Raw genomic sequence first — 18,948 nt, 5'->3', positions numbered from 1 at the left:
AAGGGGGTGAGCAGGGGCTAACTAGGAGTGCTATCTCCTTGTCCTGACTTAGAAGCAAGGGTCCCTATTTGGATAAAGGTGTACACCATTGCCAACTAGAGACCCCCAGTTCTAACATGGCCTCATTTCATATATTTTCCCTTTACAATGATCAAGAATTCTGGTATGAAATGTGCCATATTTTGGAAAACTCAAAGGACCCTCTTTCTCTGTGAGCTTGCACTATTGACAAAGCCAAACACATGTATGTAATCCATATTCTGTTGTCATAATGCATGCAGGCGTATCCTCAGGAGATGCTTCTTCACCTTTCCGTACTGGAATAGTAACATCTCCTTTCACAAAATTCTTCAAAGCATTTCATGAGCACAATAAATTGGGAAACAAAAGTAGCATCAATTCAATATTTTTATTTTGATCCAGATAAACCCTATAATCCAATCCTGTCACAGCTAAATTTAACAACAAATCTCGATGTGCATCTGACCAATCGCAACACAAAACCTAGACGTCACCAGGCATTCCCAGCACTAAAGTACACCAACCGACTAATCCCAGTACAGACCCTGTGATGTATGACTTTACTTCTTGCACAAATTCACCCACCTTTACAAATCCCTTCATAGTTAACAAACCAACAAAAACTGTAAAATGACTCAAAAACATATATAAATTCTTGTTTACTCTACTAAAAGGAAAAAAAGCTTTACAATTGTTCGAGAAAACCCACAAACGCTAGTGAAATCTTGACCAGCGGGAAATCACCCTAACCAAGGCCACATCACCCTTTTGCGCAATTAGGTCCTGCTAACATCAATCAAAGTTAAACAATTACAACAATGTTTTAGTATCTCTATCTCAATGGTATAGGTGATGGCACCTCACACTTTAAACATGCATCCCCCTTTTAATACTCAAATAGCAACTGCCTTTAAATACCACCTCGTCAAATCTTCAGGTTTTCGGCATTGGATTTGGGGATTTTATTCTAACTTGCAAATTAATTTGTAGCTCCATTCAAGATGTGAACTGCACGCCGCTACCAGAACACTGATAGCATGGAAAGAGTACACATTTTACTTATCAGTATTGATTCAACCTGTAACTTACAAGAATGGGCTCCAACTCCAAACCAAATTCTTGTTTTAGGCGACAGAGCTTTTCCACCATTTTTTGAATGGAAGATAAAAGCAAATCATTATTATTCAAGCATTCCTCTTTAGGATACCCTGACCCTAGCATTTTTGATGTTGGAACACCAAATCCGTTGTTAAATCCTTCGCTTGCATGAGTTCACTGCCTCCCCAACCACAGTGTCAAACACCAGGTACCAGCGGGTGGCCATCCGACCTTAAGTAATGCAGGAGTGAACGATTTTCGAATTTTTCAATCTTTGAGTTTGAGAGAGGGCTGCTGGTAGATGAGACATGAATTTGTAGTGGTGAATGGAAGCTAAATCAAATCATTATTAGTCAAGCATCAGTTTTAATCAGTTTTTCTGCTCAGTCAATAATGATAGTTTTGGTTTGGTTTCATGAACTTTTATTCTCATAAAGAGATTAGAAAATATATTTTTGTCTTTATTCAATTAATAAATCTGATAATCCATTTTCAGAAATTTATCAAGAAAAATATGGTTAGGTTCAGCAGTAATGCAAACAGGATAAGCGTGGTCCAAAGAGGAATTAGTCCCTATTCTAAATTAAGGATAGTAATCAAAAATTATTAGAACCCATTAAGAGTTAGAGAAAAGAGTGATATTAATCGAGCATAAAAATTAGCAGTCGAACTCCTCATAAAGAGCAGTTAACGAAACTCAGCCAAGTCTCAATATTCAAAGGAGTATCAAAGTCAAAGTCAAAAGAAACTTTGTTCCGATTGAATTTACAATCATAAAAGTACATTGTAGAAAAATATTTACAACAATTTATAAAAAAGTTTCCATATGAGCAATATTGACTGATAGATACAGAAAGCATCAAATTAATCATTAAAAGAATCGTCTATTCATTGACACCCTGTGCGGCAATGGAATAAAAGTTGTTCACATAAAAAAAGAAGAAAAATTTACAATGCAGAAGCCATTAGTTGAGATCGAATTTTCAGACATGCCTTTAAGAAGCAAGCTATAGATTTGGCAACAGATGGGGTATCTAAAAACTGTAGTGCCAAAAGAGCGGGTCTGCATCTTCTCAGTCCTGTTTGTCGGAGAAGTGGGACCAACCAGCGTTTGCGCGGGGTCTCGTAGAAGCTACAGAATAAAATTACGTGCAAAGTAGACTGAGAAGAACAGCCGTCACAGGGACATCTAGCTAGTTCACGAGTCCAATCTGAGGGCTCAGGGAACGAGACAAGACGGTAAAAAGAATCAAACCGAAATCTAGTTAAAACATATCTATCATAATTTGACAAATAAAAAGACAAATAGGGTTGTATGCCATAGGAGGATTGTATCGTTATTAAGTGGGTGTTTGATTGTTTGCCAATTTCGGAACACATGCGTAGGTCTCTTAAATGGGCGACACATAAGTTCTTCAAGGTCTTTCTGGGTATGGCCATTAGTGAGACAGGGTTGGTGAAAAACGCTGGACAATTCATATCATTCAGAAATGTAAAAACATATAATAACCAGGGAATCTTTTTCCAGTAGGTCAATGTAAGGCAATCGATTATTAGCGACCGAGTAAGGAGACATTGCTCCTTAGTCCATATACGGTGCCAGAGGAGGATCGGTTGGTATCTAATGGTGTCAGATAGATAATCCCAACCGAGCTCAATATGGCTACCGTAGTTAGGAGCACTTCGGGGAGGGCTAATACATATTTCAAGAAATCATTTTCGATTACTTGAAGCTCAGTTGCAGGGGCATAGCCCCATACACCCGCACCATAAGTAGCCACACTCAGACATTTGGCTTGATAGATTTTCAGTATCACAGCATGACCGGGCTTGCCCAACTTCCTTGAAAAAGAGGTCAGCGCCGTTGTTGTGCTCTGAAACTGCAATTTCTTGCTGGAGGTGGCAGGTTTCCATGACATATGGTCGTTGATGAGGATCCCTAAGTAAGGATATGTTCTGCGGTTTTCTAGCCTAGTGTTGTCAATATAAAGAGTTTTGCATTTCTGAGCTTTCTTGCCAATATGCATAACAAAGGTCTTGGATTTATTTACTTTTAAGCCAAGAGAAAGCATATATTGACAATACTTGTCCAGTTGGAGCTGGAGCTGATTTGGTGTTCTCGCTAGAATGACGGAATCGTCAGCATATAGTAATGCAGGGATTGGCCGGGTGTTTATGCAGGGGAGATCCTTATTGTCTACCAGCATCGCTTGCTCCAATCCATTTGTGTAGATATTAAATAAAAAAGGAGCAAGGACGCACCCCTGTCTGACACCTTTTGAGATGTTGAATGATTCCGATAGCTCTCCATTGATGCCATACCTCACACATGCTTTAGCATCCGAGTAGAGCTCTCGAAGAAATTTCAGGAGTGGAGGATCTACGCCCAGGTTACTCAGGATCTCCCACAGCTTAGAGTGGATTACGTAGTCAAATGCGGAGCTTAGGTCCACATAGACCAGGTAAAGGTTACCGCCTTTAGCCCAAGCATATTTACCCATGAGTAGTGTCAGATTAAGGGCCTGTTCTACGGTGCCCAATCCCTCTTGGAAACCGAACTGGAGGTCGGTTATGATCTTGTTCTCTTTGGCCCAGTCCTGGAGACGTTCCAAGATTAGTCTCCCAGCGACCTTACCCAGCGAGTCCAAGAGGGAAATGGGTCTGTAGCAGGCTGGGTTGTCGCGTTCTCCCTTTTTAAAAATGGTTAGAAGCACAGATGTAGACCAAGAGTTGATTAGGCCGACCTGTGAAGCTGTAGGACATGACTTGCATGACAATTGGGGACCATAGATCTAGGTTACTCACAAAGATGTCAAGTGGGACTCCGTCAGGGCCCGGAGCTTTACCGGTCTTTGAGGAAGTCAGCGCAGCAGTCAACTCCACGAGGTCGAAGTGGAGGTCAATAGGATAGGTGTTATCCCTAGTAAGGACTGCCCCCCACCCCAATTCTGGAGGCCTCAGTTGTTAAAGGGGAGTCCCCAAAGATCTGTGAGTAGTGGGCTACCCATTTTTCAGCAGGTACTGCCACGTCTAGGTGACGAACAGCTGTGGCGTCCGCTAAAAAAGGGGACTTAACTGTTCGCCAAAACAGTGTACTGTCCTTGCTCAATGTGCTCTCATGCAGTTGGGCCCAGAGGTTGTTTTTTATTTCCCGTTTGCGGGTTTTTTGGGCCAACTTATATTTCCTTCTTAATGAGGCTATTAAGGCCATGTCCCTATCTTGGCTATGTAGATAAGGAGTATCAGCATACAGTTGCAATAGCAATCCATACAAATAATGCCTCAAAAAGGAAAATATGGGGAGACAGATGCAGCAGTAGCTTCAGCCATCAAAACCTAGGAATTGGAAGTTTTATAGTCTGGGAGCATCACCTCCAAAGTGACAAGTAATACAACAGTCTTCAGCAAAGCCTCAGTAAAATCTCAATAACACCTCTAAAAGCAACAGCTTCTGCCTTGCATCTCATCTGCCTAACTAACCAGAAGCACGCACTAATAAAAAAGACAAGAACACATGTAAATGCAATGTTGCAGGTTAGATCACGTCCATCCAATGAAAAGACATATTTTTGTAGTGCGTAGGCTTCACTCTTCCTTTCCCAGGGAAAACACATTAAGTGGACAGACTACAATCAAATATTTAAAAGACATCACTAAATATTTGTGCATTTGGAAGCGTCCAATGAAGCTTGCTGTGGAATCTATTCTACGATTTATTAAGCATTTCACTGCATAACAATGAGCTATACTAAAGACAGAAGCATTTATTTGCAGATTTCTAGTTAGGTAATGCTTTTCGTATTTCATGTGAGTGAGAGTTATTACCTCCTCGTCAGTCTTCCTCGCCCCCTGAGTTACATAGTGAGCTTTAGCTCCACAACAGAACCCTCCAAAGCAAAAAGAAACCACCTCCCACCCCCTCCCAACATGGCCGACCAGTCCCACCTGACCTCTATAAGAGGCGGGCCGGCCCAACCAATCAGCCTGTTTTTTTTGTTCTGCGCGATTCTCTCCAGAGCTGTTCAGGTAAGATGGGCCGGCGTGAGCTGGCCCTGGGGTTTTAAGGTGGTGGACCGGCTCTAGCGGTCTCTGGGGCCTTATGCCTAGTAATCCCCCCCCCTCTTCCTTCCCCCGGTCCTGTGGGGCCGGTTAGGTGCTGCTATAGCGTGCCAGTGGTTTACAGGGGGGGGGCGGCAGGGGATATGGGGTGTTTGGGCATCCCCGTGTATCCCCAGGTCGTTACCGAAGGGCCCGGGCCACTGTGTGGGCTTTTGGGGTCCAGCGCTCCGTTTGGCTTTTATGCACCTATGTGTGCTTGCATGGCTAGAAGTTTGCAGGTTACGCCCGTCGGGTGGCTGGGCTGCCCGATGTGTGTCGTGTTTTCCTGGGAATGCCAGGGCTGTGTGTTTTCAGCACTGCGTGGACACATGCGGTGTAACAGCTTTCAGGTTAATTTGCCTGACATGATTTCATGCACCTCAGTTTGAAGAACGGGTGCTCGAGCTTCACATGGTGCCATTGCCTGGAACAGCGTTTTGCTTGTTTTCAGGGCTGCGAGCGCTCCTGCACGACGATCTGGTGTGCAGATATCGTCTTTGTTGCTGCAGGTGTGCACTCATGCTGTGTAAACGGGCACAGCTGATCTGTGGACCGCTGCGTGGACTAACGGCATTATTGAGCCTGGCCGTGGGTTGGTGACGGCACTTACTCGGCGGGGGCGGCTCGGTCCTCCCTCGATTGTCCGCGGGTCCTCGGGGTGCGCCCATCAAACCGGCCGGGGTCTCGCTCCTCGCGGCGCCGGCGTCCGTGAGTTGTGTGTTTTTTCTTCCCCAACGGCCCGCGGCTGCTTGCCGCGCTGGGGTTGGCTCCGGCTGGCTCCCGCCTCTTGTGGGCGGGGTTGGAGTTTCCATCAGGTGCCTGGGATTGCCTTGGTCTGCCGTGCACGCCAGGGCTCCCCCGCGGGCGCAGCGATTCACAGGCGGAGGTCGCGTCATCTTGCTAGAGAGTCTTTCCTTCTTTTCAGGATATGCGTGTCCGCCTAATCCAGGTGCCAAATGTAACATATCCTATGCGATGCTCCTTATAAACGTTCCATGTTGTGCCATCTTGCATTGCATGCAAACACCACATCAGTGCATTTAAAAATACTTTAAAACGGAGTCTGAGGGTCCTGTGTTCGATCCTCGGTGTGGGCATTTCCGTACGTGGAATCTCACCGTCCAGTGAGCTCCAGTGGCGCACTCGGTTAACGCGCGGTACAGCAGTACTTGCACTTAGCCTTGCCGAGGTTGTGAGTTCGAGCCTCACCTGGAGCTGCTGATTAGTTTTCAGTAACCATTCCGCTCAGTATAATCGTTTGGACTCAGAGTTAAAGTCAGCTCTTGCTAGAGAGTCTTTACTTCTTTTGGGTATTTGTCATTTCAATTTGACCTACTTCATGGTGACCTGTGAGGAGAAAGGCTTCTCTTGTCCTCACCCCGAGCGGACACTTACTGCGAACATGCTGTCTGTTGGACAGGGGTTTTTTTTTTTCAACACGATCTGACCCGTGTCCTGGGTGCCCTTCCCCGCCTCGGCGGGTCTTGAACTCTTCTGTCGCTTCTGCGGGGTCTCCTGGGGTTTCCGCACTGTCCCTTCAGACCCCAGGGGGGGTGTATGGCCCTAGTGGCGAAAGGGGGCCCAATGGTTGGAGCATCCCCGCCTCGGAAGGTCTTGGGCTCAGAACCCACGGACCTGTTTTTTTTAATAGTACCACGGAGGCATTCGTAGGTACGCCTTGAGACCCTTGCGGGGGTGTGGTGCGCTAGTCTGGTCTCACTTTCCGCTGGGGAGTTGTTGGCACTGGGGGGTCACGCAATTGCGTGGTCTGTTCCTTGTTTTTTTTTTCCACGGCGGGTGGACGCCTGGCTGGCTCGACCGCCTGGTCTACCTGCGTCCTTGTCGGCCTGTCCTTTTAGTTGGGGGCCCGCTCCCCTGGGAACGGCCTGCCTTCGGGCTCCTCGTCCGCCTGTGTGTGTGGGCGTCACGCCCTTGCGGGGGTGGGGTCCTTCGACCATTCCTCCTGGATACTGGGGGTCGGTCTCCACGGGGTGCGTTCAAGTGGCCTCCGGGCCCCTGTTTCGGCTATTCCCGGTCTGGTGCTGGTGCGGCCGCTCCCGTGTTTTTCGGCCCGAGGCCCGGGCTTCGGCCGTCTCGCTCCAGGGGGTTCCCTGGGGGGGGGGGGCTGTTGCCTCCATTTCGTCCCATCTTGGGCCGTGGCGGTCAGGGTTCTTGGGCTCTTCGGGCTTGCTGGCCTTGCTGGTCTTGCGGACTTCCCGCGGAGTCCCCCCTTGTCGACGGGTTGGGGTCCCTGCTCCTTCCTTGGTCTACGCTGAAGGGTTTTCTGAGTCCAGGCTGGGTGGCCGGCCTGCGAGTGGGGGGGCCCACTCTCGGTCTGCGGGTGCTTCCGTTAGGTTTGCCTTCGGGCCCGTGGGGGCTAGGACAATTCCACCCTGCCTGCACCTGCTCACATCTGCTTCAGTAATTTTGCAGGGTCGGACCCGGTTAGTTCCGGGTGGGGAGACTGCCTGGGGTTACCGGATGTTGCGGGCTAGGGGTGCTGTGCACCTGGCCCGCCTGGTGGATCTTCTTCGCCGAGCGGGGGTATGGGTATTCCCCGTCTGGACGTGTGATACGTCTTGGCCTCGTCTTGTTCTAGGGTGTCTCCCCTCCGTCGGCTCCTTGCCTTACGGGCGGTGGTGTGTGGCAGACCCTGATACTGAGATCTAGCCCGGGGCCAGGGTTCGATTCCCCGCCTCGGCAGGTCTTGGGCTCCAGGGCCCGCGGTACTGATAATGGGTTCCCTTCGGTTCCCGTCTCGGGCTTGTCCTCCTTCGGGGGTCGTGGGCCTGGGCCCCGTCCTCCCCTCTGGTTCGTTCAGTGGGGGGCGCCCTTGGGCACCGGGTCGTTTGGGGGTCAATGGGCTCCCCGGCAGTCGCGCTACACGGAAGCGCTCCCTTTGGTTTCCTTGCTCGGTGCTGGTTTTCTTGGGCGGAGTAGCCGGTCCTGGCCCTTCGGGCTGTCTTTTCCTCGGGGTCCGACTAGGTGGGGGCGGATCGACTGTGTCGGATCTTCCCTCGTTGCCTGGTCTCACCCGGTCCCCGGTGGTGTTACAGCGCCTGGGGCCTCGTCTCGGTCTGCCTCCGGTGACTCTGGTCACGGAGGGGGTCTCGGCCCTCCGGCCCGGATTCTGGTTTCTCCGCCCGGGTCCTTGTGGTGCCCGGTCTTTTGCGAGGCCATTCGGTCTGATGTGCGCGTTTCCCCCGTGCCCTCTGTTATCGCGGATCCTCGGCTGGATTCGCTTGGGCAGGGCCGGGGTGCTCCGGGGTGCTCGCCTCGGCGGCACGTGGTCTCGTTTTTGGATCATTGCAAGGGTGAATAACTAAGGAGCTTTGGCTCATGGGTGAGTCTTGTACCTTTGGTGCAGACGGCCCTCACAGGCCTAGGTTCTTTCCTGCCTAGGCTGGGTGGTGTCCCTCGGTGGCACCCGCGTGTGGTTGACACGCTTGGCGTGGGGCGTTCCGGTATTTGAATCCCGGCGGGGTCCCCCGCCCCGGGTACCCTCTCCTTGGGCGAGCTGGCGGTTCGTGCCTCCTGGCCGATCCCGGATCTTCCCGTACCGGGGTTGGGTCCTCCGCTCTCGGCGTCAGTGTTGAGCCGGCTCTTGTCGGCTGGCCCGCCTCCGTCTGCAGACCTGATCCTGTGCCCGGCGCTGGGCGCCCTTCTCGCGTTGGCGCGGTCGGCTTAGTGCTGTCCCCGCCTCCGTGGTCCCCTGGCGGGTCTCGGTTTTCCGGTCTGCGGTTCCCTGTGGGCCCGGTGGGCGGCCTTGCGGACCTTCCACGGTCCGGTGTTTAGCTCCGGGGTGGTTTCGCCTTCGCCCACGGACGCTCGGCCGGCCTCCCCCTTGGGTGCTCGCTTCGGCAGCGCTTATACTTTATTGGTACGTGACAGTGGGGATTTGCTGGGCCCCTGCGCAAGGGTGACGCGCAAATTCGTGAAGCGTTCCATAAGGGTTCTCTCTCTCGTTCTACGAGCACTTCGGGGGCCGCCCTTTGTGCCCCTGGCCTCGGTGGCTTTGCGGTCCCTCGCCTTTTGGGTGGTTTTTTTGCCTGGTGGCAGTGACTGCTGGGCGGAGGGGCATGCGGGGGTCGTGCCTCCGCTCCCCTCCCTTCTTGCGGGAGTTGCCGGACCGTGGTTCCTCCGGCATGTCCCCCGTGTCCTTCCCGGGGTTCCTTCCCTGGGGTCCCGGACTCAGGTGGTATCTTTACCGCTTTTCCCTGCCGACGAGGTTCCTCCCGTGTCCGTGCTGGTTGTTCGGCGTGCTGTTTTGGCTTCTCTTGGCCGCACGTCTTTCCTTTCCCGGTGGGTTGGCCTGTGTTGTGTCTTTTGGCCCGGTTCGTTCGGGCCACTAGCCCTCTTTCCACCTTGGTTCGCTGGCTTCCACAGGCTGTCATCTTTTCCTACGCTTCGCTGGGTTCGGTGGATCCGGCGGGGGTCCAGGGTCGGTCCACGGGGAGTGGCTCGGTGTCCTGGGCCCCCTTCAGGGTGTCTCCTCTGTGGAGATTTGATGTCGTCCCCCGCCTTGTTCGTGGGTCTCTTTCGGTCCCGGGGGACTTCGCTGGGGCCGTTCGGAGTGCAGGTGCTGCGGCTCCTGGCTGGCCTACTTTTCCTTTATGTCTTGATTTCAGGTTTCCTGTGATCCCTGTTTTCTTTTCAGTTGTTATACTTCAACCTTGGGTTGGTTTCTCTGCATCACCGTGTGGTGTTGTCGTTATGGTGGTCAATGAAGCCTTGTTGGCTTGGGTATTGGCTCACTATGTAACTCAGGGGGCGAGGAAGACTGACGAGGAGGTAATGCCCCGGTTACTTACCGGTAATCTTCATTACTCCGAGTATAGTCTTCCTCGCCACATGAGTTCCCTCCCTGTCTGGCTATCGGCTTCATTGTTTGCTTGGTAGATCAGGCTGATTGGTTGGGCCGGCCCGCCTCTTATAGAGGTCAGGTGGGACTGGTCGGCCATGTTGGGAGGGGGTGGGAGGTGGTTTCTTTTTGCTTTGGAGGGTTCTGTTGTGAAGCTAAAGCTCACTATGTAACTCATGTGGCGAGGAAGACTATACTCGGAGTAATGAAGATTACCGGTAAGTAACCGGGGCATTGTTAAATTATACGATACTCCTGTCGTCATTATTGGAACATGTGACAGATAGGAAGCCCAGGGCAAATGAGAACATGTTGCTTAAAAAAAGAACATTTTATATAAAATCAGGGCATTCTAAATGCAGGAAATGCTTGTAACATCGACCAAATGTCTTGTTCTGTTAACCTGTTTGATCTTAAAATCAATAAAATTGATAATCAAAAAAAACTTAGGAAATTCTACAGATATGATGGGAATTCTAAGCAAGTAACATTAAGATCATGATATCAAATACATTTGTGCATGGTTCAGCAATTTCTAAAGTTTCTACTTGTTAAAGGGAAGGCTGAGGTGGCTTACCAGTGAATATGGCTGTGCTGCGTTTCACACATTTTTATATGGGCGGTTTCTACAAATGTTTTCATGTTAATGTCCTGGGCAAACTATCAGGTTATTAATAGCTTTTTCAGAATGTGCAAATGCGAAAATGTCAGGTGAAAATTGTTTTGGGAAATTATTGGTTTTAAGTTTGCATACAGTTGTAAATAATGAATTCATGACGTTGCACTCAAAAGGAGATTAATAAGTCATTATATAACGTAATTAACACAGTGAAAATGTTGTGCCTCATTTTCTCTGGGATGCCATTTATTTTAATATGGATGTGGTTTATGGTGTTCTGTTCATCTTGCTCCTGGTCATTCCCCCTCCCAATCAGTGTCCCGCTGCAAAACATATTTTCTCTTGTTTCGGCAGAGCATCAAGGGAATGTTACGAAAGTTCAGGAATTAACTATTGTAATATGAAATGTGTATTGTGAATGAAGCTTCTTTCCTGTACACAAAGTATCATGTTCATTGACTTCTGCTAGAAGTTACAGTTATGGTGTGCTGGTTATATAAGCCATTGTTTCAGAAATATTTCACTTTGCGTTGATCATTTCTGCAGCGCAATTACTGAGAGAGTGGGTGAAAGATTTCTTTCACCTTGAGAAATGGGTTAGTACTACAGACTTTTTTTTATTACATTGCTGTTTCTGAGTTGCCTATGCAACCCTAATCTTGATCATACTATGCTGAATGTGCAGAATCTAGTAATGGAAATTGTGATTTGTGCATAAAAGCTCTTGGGCTTTACAACTGTGGGCTTCTTTTGGATTCACTTTACAGCTGTCACTAGGACTGCTGTTGCTGGGAGATTTACTATTTTCCTATGTACATTTAATGTAGATTATTTTATTGTGATGTTGTTGGTACTCTGACTTAGGTTTTTGCTTAATGACTTAGGTTTTTACTTAATTTATTTTAAATTGAGGCTATGTTTTATGATTCAGTATTTCCAGTTGTGGCAGGGGTCCAGGCAGAGAGGCGGGGTAAAGGGGAGGGAGGCGTGGGACGGAGGACGAAGAATAAAACACAAAAAAAACAATAGAAATAACTCACCTCCCACCGCCTCATTGCAGCTCTCCTGCTCCTCACTGCAGCACAGGCACCCAGACTCCCCTACTTCCAATCCAGACACTGCCTGATGTCTCCAACCCAGCAAAGCAGCTGAGGTTGGAGGCAGCTCAGTGCGCATGTTGGTTTGGCAATCCTAACATGGTCAGCCAAACTGACAGCCACACCTGTAGCAGTGCCCACTACTCCCCCTCCATGACTGCCCCAGCGATGGCCCCACCCCAAGACACATTCATGTGAAGAAAAATAAAACGATAATAAGCCTGTTTAATTATCATTGTATTTTTTACTGCTAGGGTGGGGTAATGATCCACTGTCACAGTGGAGTAGCCGCTGCTGTATATTTCTGCAATGACACCTTTAAAGCATTTCATTGATTTCCCTTCACACAGCATTTTTCAAAATGTTGTAATAAATCTATTTCTAACCTTTTTTCAGCTTAGAGCTCTGTTATTGGACGTGTTCTCATTTAATCGATTACGCTTATTATAATACGTATTTTGTTGAGGAGTGTAGTCTCTAACCTCTAGATCTATTGGAGAAGTTGGAGCTGAACAATTCAGGTAAAAATTGAGTGTTTAAGTTATTAGGGTTCAGGTGATTATTGGCGTTCAGCTCCCACAGTGCATATATAAAATGGTATAAAGGTACGTGGGGAAAACAAAGTGGGGAGTAGGGATCACTGATTGGCTGAGAGGGGAAAGGTATGTGGGTGCTGACATGGGGTTAGGTTAAAGGACTCGAGAGAGCTATGTGTGAGGAATTTGAAGCACAAGGATCTCTATGGCTATAATGACAGATCCATGGAGTGGGCGAGAAATGGGCTATGATTGCTGTGAAAGGCAGGTTTTGGGTGATGCCTTATATACCTCTCAAGCAGCAGGACGCTTCTAACTGCCTCCTGAAACTAAACATTTCATTCCCACATTTCAGTGTTAAATTCCAAGCAGGTGAAAGAGTGCATTTTACAATCTTGCTTCTCCTCTTTCTGAATCTGTAATAAGAATGTTCTCCTGCCACCTTCTGATGTGCAGCTGGTAAATGTCCACTACGAATGTAGGGGTCCACAGTCCTGGCCCACAAACCCCCTCGCTGACAGTAAAATGGCAGCTGTACTTAAGTGGGAAACAATGGAGTACATGTCAAACCTGATCCACTGCTCACACTGTATTCCACCTTGCCAGATTCTCCCATTGTTAAACAATGCACATCCCATTGTACACCAGCGCGGGGTTGTCACACTGACCATCAATATGTACTGGTTACAATGCTTACCATTTTTATAGCAGACACTTTGTTACTGAGCCAGCTTCTGCAAGTGCAATTCCCACAAGTGCGAGATTCTCCCATTGCCCATGAATGCTGATTTCTAACAACATCTTCCAGGGCCGGGTACTCACATGGGCCTATAGCTCTAATTCATCACATTTCCCAGGAGTGCTTGTTTATCACACTGCCCACCATTATCACCTCTTTGCACTAGCTCTAAGTGGTAGATCTCTACAAATACCACTTGCGCAAATTTCTCACTAAATGAATACATTATTTGCAATGTGTGAACTAATCACCGCTTGGGGTCTTAAGGCACTGGGGGCTGTCAGGAAGATTAAGTGAGCTATTGATCAGAGTCACATAATGCTGAGATGCCTCCGGGGATTGAACCGCAAGCCCTGTGCTCCGGAGTCAACCGCTCTGGACGCTGCCCCAGAGTCAGTCTCTCTGGCCGCTGAGCCACACCTCTCCCTCTCACTGTGCCCATTATCTTCAGCTTTCATAACACTACCCGTCTCATGTCTTCCCAGCTCCTTTTCCCTACTCTCTCTCAGTGCTTAATTTGTACCAGTGGTTTCAGGTGTAAGCCTCCAGCACTTATATTGGACGGTGACTTCTAAGACATAATCAGGCTTTGGTTCATAGTAACAGAGAGAAATGCAGATAAAGAAGGCATCAGAGAAAGATAGTAAAACAGTAACAAACAAAAGAAAAGAGGAATAAAAAGAACCTGCAAGAACGAGTTAAAAAGTCAGGGAGTGTAGTGGTTTGAAGAAAAACCCTGAAGTGGAATTAAGACAATGGGGTCATGGTATTTAGCAAACCTTGCATTTGGCATAACCAGCAGAGGACTCTTAAAAAGAACTTTAAACTCTTGCACTTATATTTATAAAATGTATTCAATGGTCCCTCCCCTGATCTTCCTATGTTTTACACTGCAACACCCTCCTTTCCCAACTCATTTGTTTAATGTATCAATTAATTTCACCATATTCATGCATTTCTATTTCTTTCCAAACCTTTCATAATGTTGATCATCTTCTCTCTCCCTCTCTCTCTCTCTCTCTTTTCATTCTATTATCATTCCTACTCTTGAATCAGCTGCTCTCCTCTCCTTCCACCATGCTCTCCCTCACTTGGACAACTGGTCCCCTTCCAGATGCCTCATCTCGGTAAGCTCCCACTGCTTAGCACTCAGACTTCACTGCACCACTGGTTGCCAGAGAGAGCGGCACCCAGGCAATGGGTGAAGTGAGTCAGCATTATCTCCTCGTAAGTCTTCCTCGCCACATGAATAATGAAGTGTGCTTCAGCTCCACACCAGAACCATTCAAAGCAAAAAAGTTAGCCTTCCATGCATCCATCTCTTCCCAATATGGCCGACTCATTACACCCCTTACCTCTATAAGAGGCGGCCGGACAGCCATTAGTGCACTAATCGCGAGCTGCCCACACATCCAGAGCCCTAAACGCCCTCGGCCGCCTTGCTTGATTCAGGCGCGGCCCAATCTACAAAGCCATCGACTGTGCGCTCATCCTGAAGATGCCGCATTCACAGATGTTACCAGGGCGTCCAGCGACTCACGGTATCCACACCACGTGAGCCACACTGCCTGACATCGACAACCCTGTCCTGATGACGATCCCGACTCACGGGGATCGAAACGCCGTCAACATCACAGCGCAATTTTAGGGCGCCCATTTACGTTTTGTGCTCCTGTAAAACTGTTTATTCCACGATTTAAGTGAATTTAACTTAACCCTGCGGAGCCATCACTGTATTATTTTCTTGTCACCTCGCGCCGTTCACGCTGTTCACCTTTTAGCACTTGCATCTTCACTTTTCATTAAGTGTATATATTCTTCACTCACCAAGTGCCCTCGGGTTGTCACATGATTTCCTCTGTACAGTGCTGTTTAACTGTATTACCATGTGTAACACCCCCCCCCTTTACTTTGGTGAATAACAAGCTTTTAAATCATATGAGCCTCCTTGTCTCCTGCTTTTGTAATGCAGACTGCATACATTACATAACTGTCTTAAATTGAAACCTGTTGGGAAATGTTATTGTTCTAACTGTCACAGAAAGGTGCATACAGGATGGCTTTCCCTGAGTCTCCAGTTTCCTTCACTGTGCGGGGCGACCCTGCATGGAGAAGGGCTATTGCCATGGGTGTTGGCAGAGGGGCCCTGGCGGGCTGTTTGACGCTCCTCGGCCGAGCCTCCATTTTTTGGGGGGCAAGTTTTCACAGGTGACATAGCCAGCAGGGGTCTCGCTGTGTCAGTCCCGAGGGGCTGGCGTCCGACGCAGCTGCTGCAGAGCTCCTCTTCTGTTTGATTTTCCTGGCTCCTCAGAGCTCCTGTGCTTACCTGCTGGAAACCGGGGCGAGTGCATTCCCAGCGCAGGCTTGTTCCTTCCATGGTTGTCTCCCTGGTGTTTATCTGGCCTCTCGTGTGGGAGTATTCACGCGGGTCTACTGGGGGCGAGGTGCCTTTGCAACCGTGTTTATAGCCCTGCCCTGGGGCGTGCCGGGCTCGTCCTGCTTCCCGCGCGGATGTTGTCCTCAAATTCGGCCAGTCCTGCGATTCCTGGGCGGTGAGCTTTTGTTGTGGATATTTTGTTTGCGGTTTCTTGCACACTCGCATGTGCGCTGCGTTGTTATCAAGCTGAGAATCTGAAAGCCTGGTTTGCTGCTGGCAGTGACAGAGAGCAGGTCGGGAGCTCTCGGATCGTTGTTGTTAGCCCAGTGCTGTACAAACGAGAACCACGTACTCTGAGTTAGCGTTATGTATAGGTGTATTTCTATATATGTTTTCTGGTTCCTGGGGTGTTTCAGTCACCAGTTGCAGCGGTGTGTCTGTGCTTGCTTGGCAGTTTTAATTGGTTTCCCCCATTATGAACTGGTGTACACGGACTTGCTTCGATGTTCTGGTTTTCAGCTGGCAGAGAGAGTGCCCTGTTGTTGCTAGAAGCTCTTGAATTTGCTCTGCTCTGCTGCTGCTGTTGGTGTCTCGTTTCATGCTCTGCCATTATCGTTGTTTTTGGGTTGTGATGTCCCAATGCTTTAATAAGGGATCATCGTACTCTGGGTGTGTGCTTTATGTTTATATATATGTATTTGTTTCTGTGTTTTTCCCAAAGTGGTTTCCATCACAAGTCGTAGCTGTATCTATGTGTTTGACCTGGCTGCTTTCATTGGTTAATAGTGGTTACATTCTCCATTCGGGTGCAGATTGGTGTTGGTTTCCCCCGTCATAAGCTGGTGTTGTTGGTCCTGCTTACAAATGCTGTACGTGTTGAGACATTGGAAGTATTGCTCATAGGTTGGTCTTGTGACTCTGGTGGCGCTGGCTCACGCTGCACAAGCGTTTATGTACTACCTATGCTGTGAGTCACTGTGGCTTAGTGGTTAAGGTCTCTGACTCTTACGCCAAAGGTTATGTGTTCAACTCCTGGTGTTTCACTGCTTGTGAGTTCTCTGTCAATAATGGGGGCAATATGGATTTCTTATATTCCTCATTCCGGATTAGTGATATCCGTATGTGGGTCTTCTACATGCTACTTTGGTTGCAAGACTGCTTTGTGTTTCTTCCCTTGCTGGTCATAATTATTCTTTTTGTGGTGCCATATATGAGCTGTGAGGTGCACTGCAGGGCACAGTGTTGGGGCTTTCCAGGTGTTTTCTCAGTCGCACTGACGAAGATACTTTGTATGCCGCCCGAACACTTCTTTGAAAAAAACGGAATGCTATCCACCTGACTGTTTAATAAATTTGAATCTGGCTTACGTTTGTGGTTCAATCTCCACAAATCCCCGTTTGTGCCCCGTGGTTGACTACTTGCTCCACGTCATTGCTGTTTCCGTGTTCGTTTGGCATTCATTTGGAAATTCAAGGGAGTTTCTTCTGCATAGAAAAATATTGTCCTGATGATGGTCTATCTGACGACTGCCCTTTAGACCGAAACGTCGACATTCCATCATCTCCTTCACTGTTGCTTTGTCACCAATTCACAACCATTTTTTATTAATTAATTTAGGTTGTGTTGTTTATCATTTGGAGTTGATGATTTCAGTTGTGAACTGTAGAGAAAATATCACTCATCTCTGTTCATGACCTTTTGCTCTAATTAATTTGTTTGTATTTATCTCTCCATTTTTGTTGCAGTAAAAAACTTTATGTTTAAATACAATTTTTGCTCTATGTGTTCCTTTCCTTCCAGTAATACATTTACCATGTTGATATAAGACGGTTATCCTGTGGATACTCCTGAGTGTGTTACATATGTACAACTCACTGTTTAAATTTAACCTTCCTTAAACAAGTCCCTTGTAGCACATTCTGACCTTAACTACACAGTGTCCAAGCCTACAAGGGTTTATTGGGTTTCCCCTGCCTTGAACAGTGTGTCTGATGGGGGCAGGCTGAATTTGGCGCCTGTCCATCCTTCTCCGGGCTGCTTTGGTGGTCACCTTGTGGGCTTTTGCTTCTGTTTCTGCTACTGGTGGGCTTTCCCTTTCTTGTCCAGGGCCCCCGCCGTGGCGCCCCCTCCTCCTCCTGCTCCCTGGCTCAGCTGGCAGGTCTTGCGCCCCCTTCCTGTTCGTGCTTCTCCTCGCTACCTGGGGTTTGGGGCTCTGTTAGTTGACTTCACCGGTTGTCGGTTGTTGAGCTGCCCTGCTCATGTCCACTGTGCTATGGTACTTTGGTTGGTCTACTGCAGGTCACTGTTTGGCGTCTCTCTGGTCCTTCTCCAGCGGGTCCTGTTCATCAGGTTGCGGTTTGCCAGTGGGGTGTTCGTGTTTTGCCCATCCTGTTTCTGGTATTCCGTTATTTGGTTGCCTTCCTCCTTGTGCCTGACCCCCTTAGGCAGGTTTCGTGTGGATCCCCGGCTGTTCTTGTTGGGGTTGCCTACCTTGGTAGCGGCCTTCCACAGGGAGTGTTTTGGGTGTCTTGGTGCCTTGTTGACAGGCGGGGCTTGCTTGGTCAGTCCGTTGGGGGTCCTCCCCATCTTGTTGGTCTCAGTGCCTCTGGGCCTTCCTTGGTTCCGGTTCTTTCCCAGCTTCTCCGATTCCCATAGGGTCGGCTGGTGGTCTTTCTCTATCCCCTTCCCGGGTGGAATGGCCTTTGCCGTCCTGTGGGGCGTGCTTGGGTTCCCAGTCTGTGTGGGGTGGTTGGTACACCTGATGGTGGGTTTTCTCTTCTGCCATCTGTTGGCCGTTTCTTGGATTGCCTGGGGTTTGCCCCTGCCCTTAGGAGGCTTCTTGTTGCTCTTCTTGGTGTTTGTTTCTCCTGTCTCTTTCTCAGGAAGTTGCAGGGTTTGCTCCTTTGGCTTTTTGGCACGGTTGTGCTGTCCTTGACTGGGTAATTTTGTTCCGGTTCTGATATGCGTCCCTGGTGTTGGCTCTGTCTCCATTCTTGTCCGGACTCCCGGCTTTGCGCTTTCCTCTTGTCCCTTTGCTTATGTGGGTTCTGGGCTTGTTTGGCCTGGTCGAGCATTTGGCCCATTGGGGGTGCTCACCTGGGTGCTTCTCCCTTGGTTTCGGCTGCTGCGGGTGTTGGGCCTGGGAGCTCTTGCTCAGTGGTCCGAATTGTGCTTCTGGGAGCTCTGGCTCGCGGGGGTCAGGGATTTGTCTCCTGTACCTGCTTTTGACGTATCCCACGTTGGTATACATTCGAACGGTACCCTTGCTTGTCCGCAGTTTCTGGGTTTTCCCGTTTATCCTTCCCCGGGTGGAGCCCTGCGCTTCCTGTGCAGATTTTTTATCATCTTTTTCTTAGTCCCTGGTTTTGGGGTACTGGGGCCTGCTGGCTCGGGTTTTCTCCCTGGTGTTGTTGGCATTGCTTAGGCTTGTTTCTCTCGGCTCTTCTGTCCTTCTCGCCTTGGGTGTTTTTCTGCCCGTGGCCTTGCCTCCCTGTCCTCTCCT

The 18,948-nt window shown here is 48.8% G+C and overlaps 1 non-coding gene across 1 annotated transcript; it reads left to right on the top strand.

The window, feature by feature from the left end:
• The first annotated feature begins 9,065 nt into the window (after positions 1-9,065).
• Positions 9,066-9,171, top strand: LOC147697971 (U6 spliceosomal RNA). Its single transcript, XR_015299515.1, has one exon. It is a non-coding gene; the product is annotated as a U6 spliceosomal RNA (small nuclear RNA).
• The last annotated feature ends 9,777 nt before the right edge of the window (positions 9,172-18,948 follow it).

Source organism: Lissotriton vulgaris, chromosome 8, assembly GCF_964263255.1.
Source record: "Lissotriton vulgaris chromosome 8, aLisVul1.2, whole genome shotgun sequence".
Classification (NCBI taxonomy): domain Eukaryota; kingdom Metazoa; phylum Chordata; class Amphibia; order Caudata; family Salamandridae; genus Lissotriton; species Lissotriton vulgaris.
This window is presented reverse-complemented; position numbering and strand designations above follow the sequence as displayed.